The sequence below is a fragment of the Phragmites australis genome, chromosome 7 (genome assembly GCF_958298935.1).
Source record: "Phragmites australis chromosome 7, lpPhrAust1.1, whole genome shotgun sequence".
In the NCBI taxonomy this organism is placed as follows: Eukaryota; Viridiplantae; Streptophyta; class Magnoliopsida; order Poales; family Poaceae; genus Phragmites; species Phragmites australis.
Window position 1 is genome coordinate 11,738,321 of NC_084927.1, and position 13,443 is coordinate 11,751,763.

Genomic DNA, 13,443 nt, shown 5'->3' on the forward strand with positions numbered 1-13,443 from the left:
TAGCAATTGCCAAGATGCTCCATTGTCATATTAGTGTGGCCGGATCATCAAAGTCGTCTCCACTAAACCAAAGTACACCCATCCCCATATCACCTCCATTTTTTCTCATGACTGACCGGGACACCCATCCCCATATCACCTCACTAAAGGAACTATCTCGTAGAAAAGCTCCAAGCAAACACTTACAGCATCATCAACGATGCAACCTAGGTTTGTGGCAGCTTAAGAGGCTATCGGGCAGGTTGTATGGCTTAAGAACTTCATCCCCAGGATTAAGAGTGGTAGGTAGCATTTCAATGCCACTTACTATATTGCAATAACCAACTCGTAGTTTTCAATATGAGTAACAACAAGTTGAGTGGTGCTACCAAACACATTGACGTTAAGTATCATGTTGTGAAAGATAGAATCGAGGATCAAACTATTAGCCTCAAGTATATAAATACTAAGTTAACGCTTGTGAATCCACTCAATAAAGGCTTACCACCCAATATATTTTGTGATCATGTTGCTGACATGGGGTTATTGGAAAGCCTATGATTTTGGATAAGAGAACCATAAAGCAAACCAACTCATGTTAAGCATAATGAATTTCCATTTCAAGATGAAATAGTGTAGTATAGGTACTGAGGTTTCAGTGGCATTTTATTGACCGTTGTAACACATTATCTTGGTGTACTATTTTGTTGAGAGTGAGCTTATGATGTCAGCCTTACAATCACAGGGGAGAATGTTGGTGTTCATCTCGGCTTCATCATGTATGCTAACAGAAGTTGAGTCCCAAGTGGCTATGCTCACCTACGTGCCACGATCAGAGGCACAACCAACTTTGGTTGCACTCCCGGGTCGACCAGTGCAACATAAATAGGGAGGATCGATGCTTCATGGCTTGAGATTAATTCTCGTGAAGTCCAACTCCATCCTGATATCTAAAACCCTAAAGCTTATCATCATGTGCGCTGGATCAACACAAAGGCCACAGCCACCACGTCGACCACACAATAGCCCTACATGAACTAATCCTTATCATGGCTCTTCCCCGATGGAGCTACAACTAATGGAGTTATCTTGTTCGGGTTAGTTAATTCATGCTTCCGCTATGTAACACCCTGATTTTCAGAATTTATAAATTTTTAATTTTTTTAAGATTATTGAATAGCTTCTCTAGTAGAATAGGTTTAAAACATATTTTCTTAATCAATCAATCAAAATAGGTTATTATTTTGTGTGCATTGCATGCTGAGTTTTGTTAGGAGCCAGGTAAATGCATTAGAGTTCTTTTTCTCTTTCTTTCTCTTTGGTGTTTCGAGTGATAATGGATTCAAAAAGGTCTTTACAAAACTTTGTAGTAAACTAGTTAAGGATCTTAATGGTTGGAATTCAAAATTCTTTAAATTCATCATCTATTCAATCCTTAGTCATATCAGATTCTTCTCTAGTTCAATACTTGTTTAAAGCCAATTTCTCATCTTTCTCAAATTCCACCCAAATTCAAATTCAAATTCCTTATCTACTCCTATTCTTGTTCAACCTCATTTTTCGTTTCTCTTAAATTCACTCCAAGCTCAATTCAAATTCAAACCCTATCCAAATTTCTCTACAGAAGTTTCTTTTCTAAACTCTAGATATACCTAAAGTATCTTTGAGCTTAATCTTGTTCAAGTCCAAACTCCTAGCCAAGTCTTCTAGAAGGCCCAACAAAAAGGATCCACAAAATCTGCAAATTTTCGCGGAGTCCTAGACAGCGTCATCTTCCAATGACGTTTCGGAGTTCAAAATGGTCTCAAATGCAAATATTGACAATAAAAAAAGTTGTAGGTCTCGACGAGAGCTTCAATTTGAACCTATGGAAGTCCCTTTTTGGATAATTGAGCTAGGAGTTATGGCCCCCTGAAATCAGTGCTGCGCAGATAAGTCTGAGTTCAAACAATTTATCTTGTAGTGCATTTTTGAAAATTAAGATGATGTTTTTAGAAATTCCAATGAATATCAAAGTTGTAGATATTTTCGAGTACTATAATTTAGAGTCTAGAAACGTCTAATTTGGAGTCTAGATGGTGGATATATTGTCCTTGGAATATAAAGCTACGAAAAAGGAAATCCTAACCTACTCGAACTCGAATCCGATTCGTGTTCGGCTTGGATTCCACCTCAACCAGCCACCCCTAGCCCTATAAATAGGAGTTACACATCCTCTCCTAGCTCTATTCTATGCCCCCAAGCCCTAGACGTTGTTGCTGCCCTGCCCGTGTGCTGCCGTTCACCGGAGCCGCCGCTGCCACCGCCCATGATGTGCTACGTCGTCGTCTTCTCCGCGAATCCTCCTTCCTCGATCATCGAAGCAAGGTGAGAACCCCTTCTTCTCCTCCCTTAATACTGTTTTACCATCATACTAAGTCCCTAGCTAAGCCCTAGCCCCAACCAAAGCTCGATCTACGCCACCACGATCATCATCACCGTGAACAGTTGTGCCATCACCAATTGACATCAACGTTCCTGGCTGACCAGAGGTCAAATTGTCCCTTTCACTAGTGTGTGTCCCATGATGTTCCCCACGCCCTCACCAACCAGGTCAGCCAGTAGAGCAGCCAAACCACCGGAATAAAGGTCGACATGCCCATTGTCCAGTTTCTAGACATATTCTGCGCGCGCATCGGATTTGCATTACGGTTCCCCGTCAATCCAAAAGTTGTATCAATGCACCAAATATGTCACGACGTGTCCCATATAGTCTTCTACATGACCCTAGGAGCCCATCCCCATTTGTGCAGCGACACGACCGGAACGCGATTGCCAACCACAGCACGTCACAACCATCATCCGTCTTATCTCTGCTAATCGTTCTTCCTCTTAGTGCATGATGTACCAAAACCCATGCCGTAGCATTGTGTTCCCAGGAAATATAAACTTCTCTATTCAGACGGTTTCTCAAATTCCATAGTCAATCTCTGGGAACGTGAGCATCTTTGTTGCTGCATCTATTGGCGGTCTCCACCAAACCTAGCAACAGTCATTATTGTTTTGCCGCTACCTTGGATGACCCCTTCCAAACCCAACCCTACCTATGAGTTAGCCTTTCTGCGTTCTACACTATGCTTCCCTCGTTTCATTAAAACACCACTAAAGCCCAACATCGATAACAGTGGCCATGTGCCCGATCGCCATCTCCGAGGAAACCCAAGCCGCCGTCGCTACACAGAGTTGCTGGCAGTATCTTAACCCGGAAGCACAACCTTCGACCTTTTTGATCCATCATAGGTGGTCGAGACTGGACCTCAGCATACCTCTTCTTTAATCCAAGTTGATGTTTTCATAACATGCCAAGTCAACACCACATCGTCCTCCTTAGTCTAGTCAGCCCTATACTTCTCAAACCATGCATAATGATGTTGTCAATCTTGACGCGGTGATTGTGCAATAAACTCTTTTCCATAGGAAGATAACTCCATTAAACTAGTCTTTTCTTTCAGCCTAATCTATCTCCCGAAAGCTGTTCTCGTTTCATCTTAACTCCGATTTAGGCAATTCTTACGTCTAAATATTTCTAAAATCATATCTATCCAACCATAGTGTTTTTAAAGTGTTTTGATGATATTTGGTATGTTGTTCCTAGTGTTTGCTTTTTGTTGTTTGTCGGTAGTTTCTGCGATTAGTAGATAGCGTTCCGGAATAGTTTAAGAGACTTCAAGACCAAGGTTTTGTCAACACTGAGCAGCATTGGGTAAAAGGTAAGTGTCCTTAATCATATTGAACCTATGTTTTAAATGTTTTATTTTACAAAATTGCATGCAATGTCTATCAACTTGATAGGTAGTCACCTATGTTAGGGTTTACCTAGTTCTTCCTTTACATTCCTTGAAGCCTAAGTGGTAGTTGATTTGATTTTTTTGGGTAGATCTGTCTTAGCCATGCTTTTAGGATGTTGGGAAGTGTCATATACATGTTTAGTGGATATATGTGATGGTGATGATGAACTTGTTAGTAACATGGAACCCTAGGGCTTGCGCAAAGAGTTGGTTTGATTATGGTAGTTTATGTGGTGGGCTTATGGATACGTTCCAAGAAATTTGTTGATTATTTTCGCAGTTGGTTTGATAATGGTGGTGGGCTTGTGGATACGTTCCAAGCAAAGATGTTAGGTTTTGTTGGTTATTTTCCTATTGAATAGTCTTTACCCAAGTGTCACATATAAGGACCGGTTCGTGGAGCGATAACCCAAAAATACCGTTCAAACACGAGGCCAGTATGGTAAGGCTTAGCATGTCAATTAGACACCTAGCTGGCATTCGTTGGAGTACTAGGATTTAATTGATGGGCCATGCTTCGTAGTGATTTTTCTGGTGGCACACCACTAGCGTGTGTTAAGTGTTTCGCGAACACGGCAACATGAAAATCACGACTCGTGACTAAAAGTTGGACAACCTCTGCAGAGTGTAAAACTGTTATAACAATCGTGCACATGGTTATTGAGATTTGAATCCTCACATGATTAGTGGGTTGTGGTTATGGATTTGGTTTTGGTTTTGGTTATAGTACAAGCAGTACTAGACACTTATGGTATGTAAGGTGGGGAACCTTGTATGCTGGGTGTTGGACTGTATGGGTTATATTCACTTAGTGATTGTTTAATGATTTTTTAGTTCAAATATCTTTTTATTATTCACATTTACACAAATATATCATGTGTTAGCCTATTCTTGTTATAAACCTACATATAATTATCTTACCCACACTTGCTGAGCGCATCATGTGTGAGCGAGTGATGTGCTCACACTTGCTATTTTCTCTATGCCATGAGACATGTGTGGTGTTGCTCAATAAGTGAAGATGTTGAAGACTATCAAGACGAGGTTGTGACATTCTAGGCGCGTGTCTCCCGGTCGGTTGCTTGCGGTGTTGTTAGGCACTAGTGCTTCTGTTTCACTACAGATATCTTCATAGAAGACGATGTGTGTCAATTGTTGTAAGAGTTTAACTATTATTCTATAAAAGTATTATTTTTGTTACTTCACCTGTGATGTCCTTATGTGTGTTGAATATCCTGTGCACACATAAGCCGTATCTGGTTTTGTCCGTTAAAACCGGGTATGACACGTTATAACATGGTGTTTAATCTTAGGGCTAGTGTTTGTATTAATTAGTGGATAATTATGCACAATGTATTAATGTATTAATAACCTAGGATAGTTGCACCGGGGTGAGGGCGTGAACCCCCTCCCCTTCAATTCCGAAGTCGAGTCCCCCAATTTTTGCATCCCACGTGTGTGCCCCGTATCGGAAAGCACATCCACTAACCAAACAATACGAGTAATAAGTTTACTTAAACAATGCTTTAGGTAGGAAAAATAATGGTAGACATGACAAAGTTAATTAATGTATTTTTTCTTAACATGTTCATTTTATGCTTCTGAACTTTGTAAGAATCATGGAGAAATTAATAAAACTCTAAATGAAGTGAAACTAATTTTATAGATCCTTTTAAGTACACCCTATACACAAAAAAAATATGTGTTTGCATGTTAATATTTTCTTTAACATGAGTTAATAAATGAGTTGCACCCTTTTAAAGCATGCTTTTTCTTTTTTTTAAAACTTCCTCTCCATGAAATATGATGCAAAGGACATTATTTTTTAAAACAAAAATCACAAAGGTCTTAGAATTGTCTCTAGTATTCTTAGATTTTTTGTGATTTATTATTTTTTGAATATTTTTGAATTTTGTAAATTCAAATTCAAAAACCGATCGAATTCATAATTGGGTGCGGACCGAATTGACCGGTTTTCATGGTTTTCAACGCATTTGCGAATCCTGATAATAACACGATCATCGAGGAAGAATTAACACATGTAGCGAACATGATTTGACACGAAAGGGGAATGCAAATGTGGCAACAAGTTCCTAACATTTTTAGATGACTTGGGGCATGCCCTTTATATATTAATATGAACATGCAACAATATCCTATTTTTTAATTGTGAAGCTAATATGACTAGTAGAAAGGGGCATAACAGAAGTAACCTAATTACCTTGGCAATAGGGGGAGGATGTCGCATCTCCCCTACTTTTGTTTGGGATGGTCTACTAACTTACATAGTTATCCTACTGATGCAAACGTGTGTAATCTATCTCATTTTTCTCTAAAAGAACAATGGTAGTACGTGTGGTTCTTAATTTTGGTCCTATTTTGCTCATGCATTTTCAAAATTAGAGTTACCTAAAAAAGAAGCATATTAGTTCAATATTTTGCTAATGCATTCATCTTCCGCATGCAGAGCCTTGTCGTGATGTAAGATTATCCTCAGAACAATAATTGTCGGTCTTATTCAAACCTAGAATGATCCACTTCCCATTCTGAAAAAGCGAATGATTCCTTACTTTCGTCAGATGAACAATGTTTGATCAACTATGGAGCTTTATTTGTTCCACACATAGTTTTACTATAAATGTACTGAAATGTGCTAAACCGACTGTGGTGGTAATGTTTCCCATCACAAAATTGTCGAGGCATTAGGTATTCAAGGGAGGGGGGCCGACAATGTACAAAGATGATTGCCATGTAACCCCCTATACTTTTCTCTCTCTCTCTCTCTAGAGATAGAGAGGATGATGTCTATGCTTCCAATATGCGTTTTTTTTTTTTCGTAATGCTCTGTTATGAACGCCCACGGAATGTTGCCCTGAAAGTTTGATCCCTTGATGTCTTAGTTTCATTACCTGCAAATACACAGGAAGAGGCAGCCAGGGGCCCACAGGGCTATATATATTGGCAGAGTAGTGATAAATCTGATGTACGGCTATATATGTTTCCCATGACAAAATTGGTTGAGGTATTAGGTATTACGTGCTCTGTGGAAAGCTAAGACTATCTCCAATCATATTCCCTTCATTTTGTTCCTTTTTTGATTCTCTTTCCTGTTCTCATTCCCTTTATTTTCTCTCATCTCCAACAGCTTCCCTTCGAGGGGAATCGCGAAGGGAACAGAGAGAGAATCCCGTCCTGAAGGGAATGATCCTGGGAATCCCGTCGTGAAGGGAACTATGAAGGGAAACCGTTGGGAGCGCTGAAGGGAACGGAAATCCCTTCACGACGGGAATCTGCCCGTGAAGAGATTCCCTTGGGCATGGTCTAATATTGGATCATCTGCAAGATGCTTTTTTTAAGCTTTGGTGCGTTCTGTGGAAGCCTGCCCTATTTTATTAATGAATAGTAGAGCTACTACGACTACGACTATTACTTCTTTTATTTTAAAGGCCTGACAGAGGGACCCAGGGAGAGCTCCTCCCAATAGCAAGAGCATCCTGAGGAAGCACATCCACCAATCAAACAATACCAGCTTCAATACTAGCATCCAGAACCACAGCTAGTGAACATGATTTGACACGGAAGGACCTTTGCATATATGGCAATAGGTCTGTTCCATGCAATAATATCTTTTTTTCTCAATATCAAAGCTAGACTGGTAAAAGGCCATCACAAAAGTAGAGTAGCCTAAGTGGTGTGTGTGTGGGGTGGGGGCTCCCATTGTTTCCGCTCCTGGGCTTATAAAATGACAATGTTAGCACCCATCGCAATATCAAAGATTAACATCTGTAACATTTGAAATTAATGTTCACAATATAAAAATGCAAAAAAAGCACATAGTTCCGGACCCAAAAAATTATGCATTTGATTTCATTCCTATATTCCGAGATGCAACATATAAAAATAACTTCTGCAAGAAAATTTCATAACATCTAAAACATTCAATTTGTACGTCTGAAATATTAGAGATGTGAAAATATTGCATTCAAGGCTCAAGCATCAAGAGACAAAGATGATCATAAAAAGAGTGATGAAGAAGAAATGGCTCTTTGTGAGAAGATTTAAGAAATTCATGAAGAAGAAAAGATATCAAGGTGGCTATAGCAAAAAGGGACAAACTTTCAAAGGGAATCCCTTTGAAGAAAGAAGGTGTTTTGAATATGATGAAAATGAACATATTGCCACATATTGCAAGAACAAAAAAGAAGAAAAAATATTCCAAGAAGAAGGAGAGTGATGGCAAGAAGGTATTTGTTGGAGCAAGAGGTCGTCTTGCCCCAGCAAGTACGGAGAGAGTTTCTTCTAAAGAGGAGACTCAAACTTGGAGAAGAAGTTTGAAGGTAAGGATTACCACAAATGTGTTGATAGTAGAAAAATGGATCAGTTTAGGTGAAGTATCACAGCATGACTTTGTGTTTGTGCACCTTTGTGTCCTGTGTGTTGTGTTGAACATTCTCCTTGTGACCCGTCCCTGCCCAGATGACCACGACCCCCTATTTATAAGGTGGTACGTAGCTTAGTGTACAAGTATTTATGATGTACAAATATCTAGGATCTGACCGAATTACTGGATCTTACCCTGGATAACTACCTATACAGAAGATAAATATCTACCGTGGTAACTATTACGGTCCGGCACCTCTCTGCCGCGGGTGTCAGGACGACAGTCATCGCACTAGGATGTCAGGATAAGCACCACTTGCACCGGCATTAAACGCCCATCACCTCGCATTAGGTCGGTTGCAGGGGGTGTCATTTCTTCCCTAATATTATCTCTGGCGACATGCTGCATCTTTAGGCTTCGAAAGGCCACACAGGCACCGGAGGGGTGGCCCGAAGGGATCCGCAGCCTCCGAGCCCAGAGGCCGAAGGCTCCAAAGGGGCTTGTTATAGCTTCAAGTTTTTCGGAAGGCCGCGTACGTACCAGAGAGGTGGCTCAAAGGGGTCTGCAGCCTCTGAAAGTCAGACCTCCTGCTGAGGGTTCGTAGACCGAAGGGTCTGGAGGGACCTTCAATAGCAATCTTCAATCATTGTCCTCAGGCTGGTTTGTTTCCCCTCAACAGTATTCAAGAAATGCTACAACAAAAAGAAAGATGGCCAAGCTTGCTATGTTGAGTGGGATTCGGATGCAAGCTCAAGCTCCGACTCCGATGAAGAAAAGCCATCTTAAAAGGGTCTTACCAGTGTAGCCATCAAGGAGGCACCTTCACTCTTCTCCTCAGCTTTTGGTCTCATTGCAAAAGGTAGTCTAAGGTATTATATGATAAAGATGAATATTCATATGATGAACTTGTTGAGTTAATAAATAGTTTTGATGACATCACGAGCAAAGAAATAACAAATCTTAAGGAATTGAAGAGAAAATACACTTCTCTTCAAGAATCCCATGAGGAGCTAAAGATGTCTCATGAAGGCCTAAAAGAAACTCATAAGATACTTAAGGAAACTCATGGCTCTCTCATTGCTCATGAAGCGGACATAACCATTAAGGAAGCTAATGACTCTCTCATTACTCATGAAGTGGACAAAACCAAAGTAGATATGAGTATCTCTTGCAATATTTTGGATGATATGCCTACTTCATCGTTTATGAGTACATCCACCTTGCATGATGATTTTTTTAGTTTGCCTAAAACTATATCTTGCAATGATTCTTTGATTGTTGATGAGGACAATAAGTTAAAAGAAAAGGTTAAAAACTAATCTAGCAAGATGCTATTTTGGATAATCTTGGATAGTCAAATGTTCTCTATCAAGAAGGAAGGCCTTGGGTATGTTTCCAAGAAGTGTAAGAAAGCATTCATCCATCACAAAATAATTTTTGTGAAGGGTAGCGGTTATTGTATAAAATGTAAGAAAACCGGGCATGTTAAAAAAGATTGCAAAAATATTAAAGACAATTCATGTGCATCTTTTGATTTATGCTATATTCTTAAGAGATGTTCAAATGGTAGTGTTCAAGTTATATTTGTTGGCACTCCTATAATTTATACTAAAAAGAATGTCATTTGGGTGACTAAATCCTTAGTAACTAATATCCAATGACCCAAACAAGTTTAGGTATGTAAAAGAACTTAATTTTGTTTTGTAGGTGAACTACAAGTCTGGTGGGAGGCATTCGATGCTAGATAGTGGATGCACTCAACATATGACCGGAAATCAAAGGATGTTCACATCTATGAGCAATGATGGATCGGGATATGACAAAATCACTTTTGAAGATAACAGCAAAGGAAAGGTAAAAGGTTTAGGTAAAATTATTATCGCAAATGATTTGTCTATTTTAAATGTTTTACTAGTTGAATCTCTAAATTTCAATATATTATGTGATCTTGATCTTTCATGCACATTCTTTCTTAATGATGTGATAATATCGAGCATGAAGGATAATAGTAAAGTTTTAGACATGGTAATTTTTATTCAGTTGATTTTTTTTCTAATGATGCAAGCCTAAGGACATGTTTGTTTACAATGTCATCTAAAGGTGGCTTTGGTATAGAAGGCTTGACCATGTTGGTATTAATCAACTAAATCATGTGTTGAAACATCATCTAGTAGTAGAGTTGAAGGATGTGAAATTTTAGAAGACCAAGCTTTGTAACACTTGTCAAACCGGAAAACAAGTAAGAAATTCACATCCATACAAAAGCTCTATGTCAACCTCAAGGCCATTGAAATTATTACATATTGATTTATTTGGTCCAACCACATATGATAAGACTACTGTATTTAACACTTTCAAAAGTTTTGCTAAGAGAGCCGAAAACAAATTTGAATTCAAAGTAAAGAAAGTGAGAAGTGACAATGACTTTGAATTCAAGAACACAAATGTTGAGGATTTTTGTGAAGAAAAAAGGGAATCAAGCATGAATTCTCGACCAAATACACTATAGAGCAAAATAGAGTAGTTGAAAGGAAGAATCGGATTCTAATTGATATGGCAAGATCAATGCTTTCGAAATATAATATTTTGGATAATTTTTGGGTCGATGCTATTAATACCGCTTGTCATTCATCAAATAAATTATATTATCACCGATTATTGAAGATGACTCCATATGAGCTCCTTATTGGAAGAAAACCGAATATCTTATATTTTTGGGTATTTGGATGTAAATGCTATATTATAAAGAAATATACTTGTTTATCAAAATTCCAAAAAAAAATATGATGATGGTTTCTTACTTGATTATTCTTCTAATAGTAAAGTCTATCGTGTCTACAACCAAAATTCCAGTTTGGTTGAATAGACGCATGATATTAAATTTAATAAAACTAATGGCTCTAAAGAAGAGCAAGAGAATTTGGATGATGTATGTAATGAGGGCTTGAGAAGAGTTATCAAGAACATGTCAATAGGTGACATCAAACCAAAAGAGGAAGATGAATAAGAGGATAATCTATCTACCTCAATTTAGGTTATTCCATCTACTTTCATTACAAATGATCAAGTTTAAGCTCATGATGTGGAAGACAAGGAAGATCCATCACAATTGGCTACCACTTCATCCACTACATCACAAGAGCCGATAATTCATCCAAAGGTTCATCATGCCATAGTCAAGGATCACCCTGTTGATCAAATTATTGGTGACATTAGTAAGGTTGTTCAAAGTCGTTCTTGTGTTACTTCTTTTTGTAAACATTATTATTTTGTATCTTCTATTGAGCCTAACTATGTAGAAGAAACACTTGATGATCCGGATTGGTTGAATGCAATGCATGAAGAATTAAACAACTTCACCTGCAACGATGTATGAGAATTAGGAGAAAGACTAAATAAAAAGAATCATAATGTGATTGGTATAAAATGGATCTTTCGAAATAAGCAATATGAAGATAGAATTGTTGTGAGAAACAAAGCAAGATTAGTTGCACAAGGATACACTAAGTAGAATATTTAAATTTTGGTGAAACCTTTACTCCCATAGCTAGATTTGAGGCTATTAGAATATTACTTATATTTGCTTCATCTTATAATATTAAGTTATATCAAATGGATTTGAAAAGTGTCATTTTAAATGGTAAAATTAGTGAACTAATTTTGTTGAACAACTTCCTTGTTTTGAAGATCCTAAAAAGCCTAATTATGTGTATAAACTCTCTAAAACTCTCTATGGCCTTAAACAAGTCCTACGTACATGGTACGAGAGACTTACAGATTTTCTTGTTTTAAAAGGCTTTAAAGTTGAGAAAGTTGATATATTACTTTATTCACTAAATCTAATGCATTTTAAATGATTTCTTTTGTATGTCAAATTTATGACGATGATATCATTTTTTTTCTATTAACCAAGATTTTTATGAGAAATTTGGAGATATGATGTCTAGAGAGTTTGAAATATTTATTATTGGAGAATTGAGTTTCTTCCTTGGATTTCAAATTAAGCAACTCAAAGATGGGATATTTATTAGCCAAACCAAATATTTGAAGAATTTATTGAAAAGTTTGATATGAAAGATGCAAAGCCTATCAAGACTCTCATGGCAACAAATTGTCATCGTGATCTTGATTGAGGAGGGGGGGGGGGGTTAAATCGGTTGATGTAAAGCATTATAGATCAATGATTGGTAGTTTATTTTATCATACCGTAACTAGGCCTGATATCATGTTTAGTGTGTGCATATGTGTAAGGTTTTAAGCCTCACCTAAAGAATATCATTTAATCTCCTAGTATAGAGCTTTGGTATCTAAAATGTGCTAAGTTTTAGTTAATTGGATATTCGGTTCCGATTATGTGAGTTGCAAAGTAGATAGATAAAGTACCTCTGGGAGTTGCCAATTTCTAGAAAGGTCACTAGTTTCATATCATCCAAGAAATAAAATTCCATAGCTCCATCTACCATTGAAGCAGATAGTGTGAGGACATCTTCACCAAACCTCTAGATGAGAGTCATTTTTGTAAATTGAGAAATGAGCTAAATGTCATTGACTTCTCAAATATTTCTTGCAGCAATGGACACATGGTGTTTGTGCATTTTTATGTTCCAACATCATACAAGGAATTGCATGCTCATATTCTATACGCTAAGTTATCTCTTGAACATGCCAAATTGATGCACAATTTCGATTTGAGATACTCCATCTATAGTTATGATTGATTTATGTTGCTAGTGTAGCTATCAAAAATCATATCTTTATATATGTTGTCTGTGAAATCTTATTCCTAGTTCAAATCCTAAAAATTTGGAGTTATCTGATTTTAGTGGTCTGACCGCCAGACCTATATAAAGGGATTTTGGCCCCTGCCACTCCAACGGTGGTCCGACCACCCCAATTCCTAGTCTGACCGCCAGTGTCGAATCCAAGTGGAACCGACTCTTTTCTTCTTTGTCTCCTTCCTCGGTCCACATCCACTCCAAATTGTGCCTGTGCTTTCTCTCTCACACACACGTGTGCTCGGTGCCATCTGAAGGGGAGCACACTCCTTCGTCCCTAGTTGATCCAAGGGCATCCCCAGTCTCATCGCGGATTCCTCCATCATAGCCTCTTGGTATTTTCTCAATTCCTCTTCTTTTGTCCTATGGATTTTAGGGCTTTACATGCTTAGGGTTTAAAATATAGGACCTATCTTTTGAAGCATGGATTCAAAAAGAAATTGGTTAGAATGAGTTGCTGGTATCCAAATTAGTCTATACT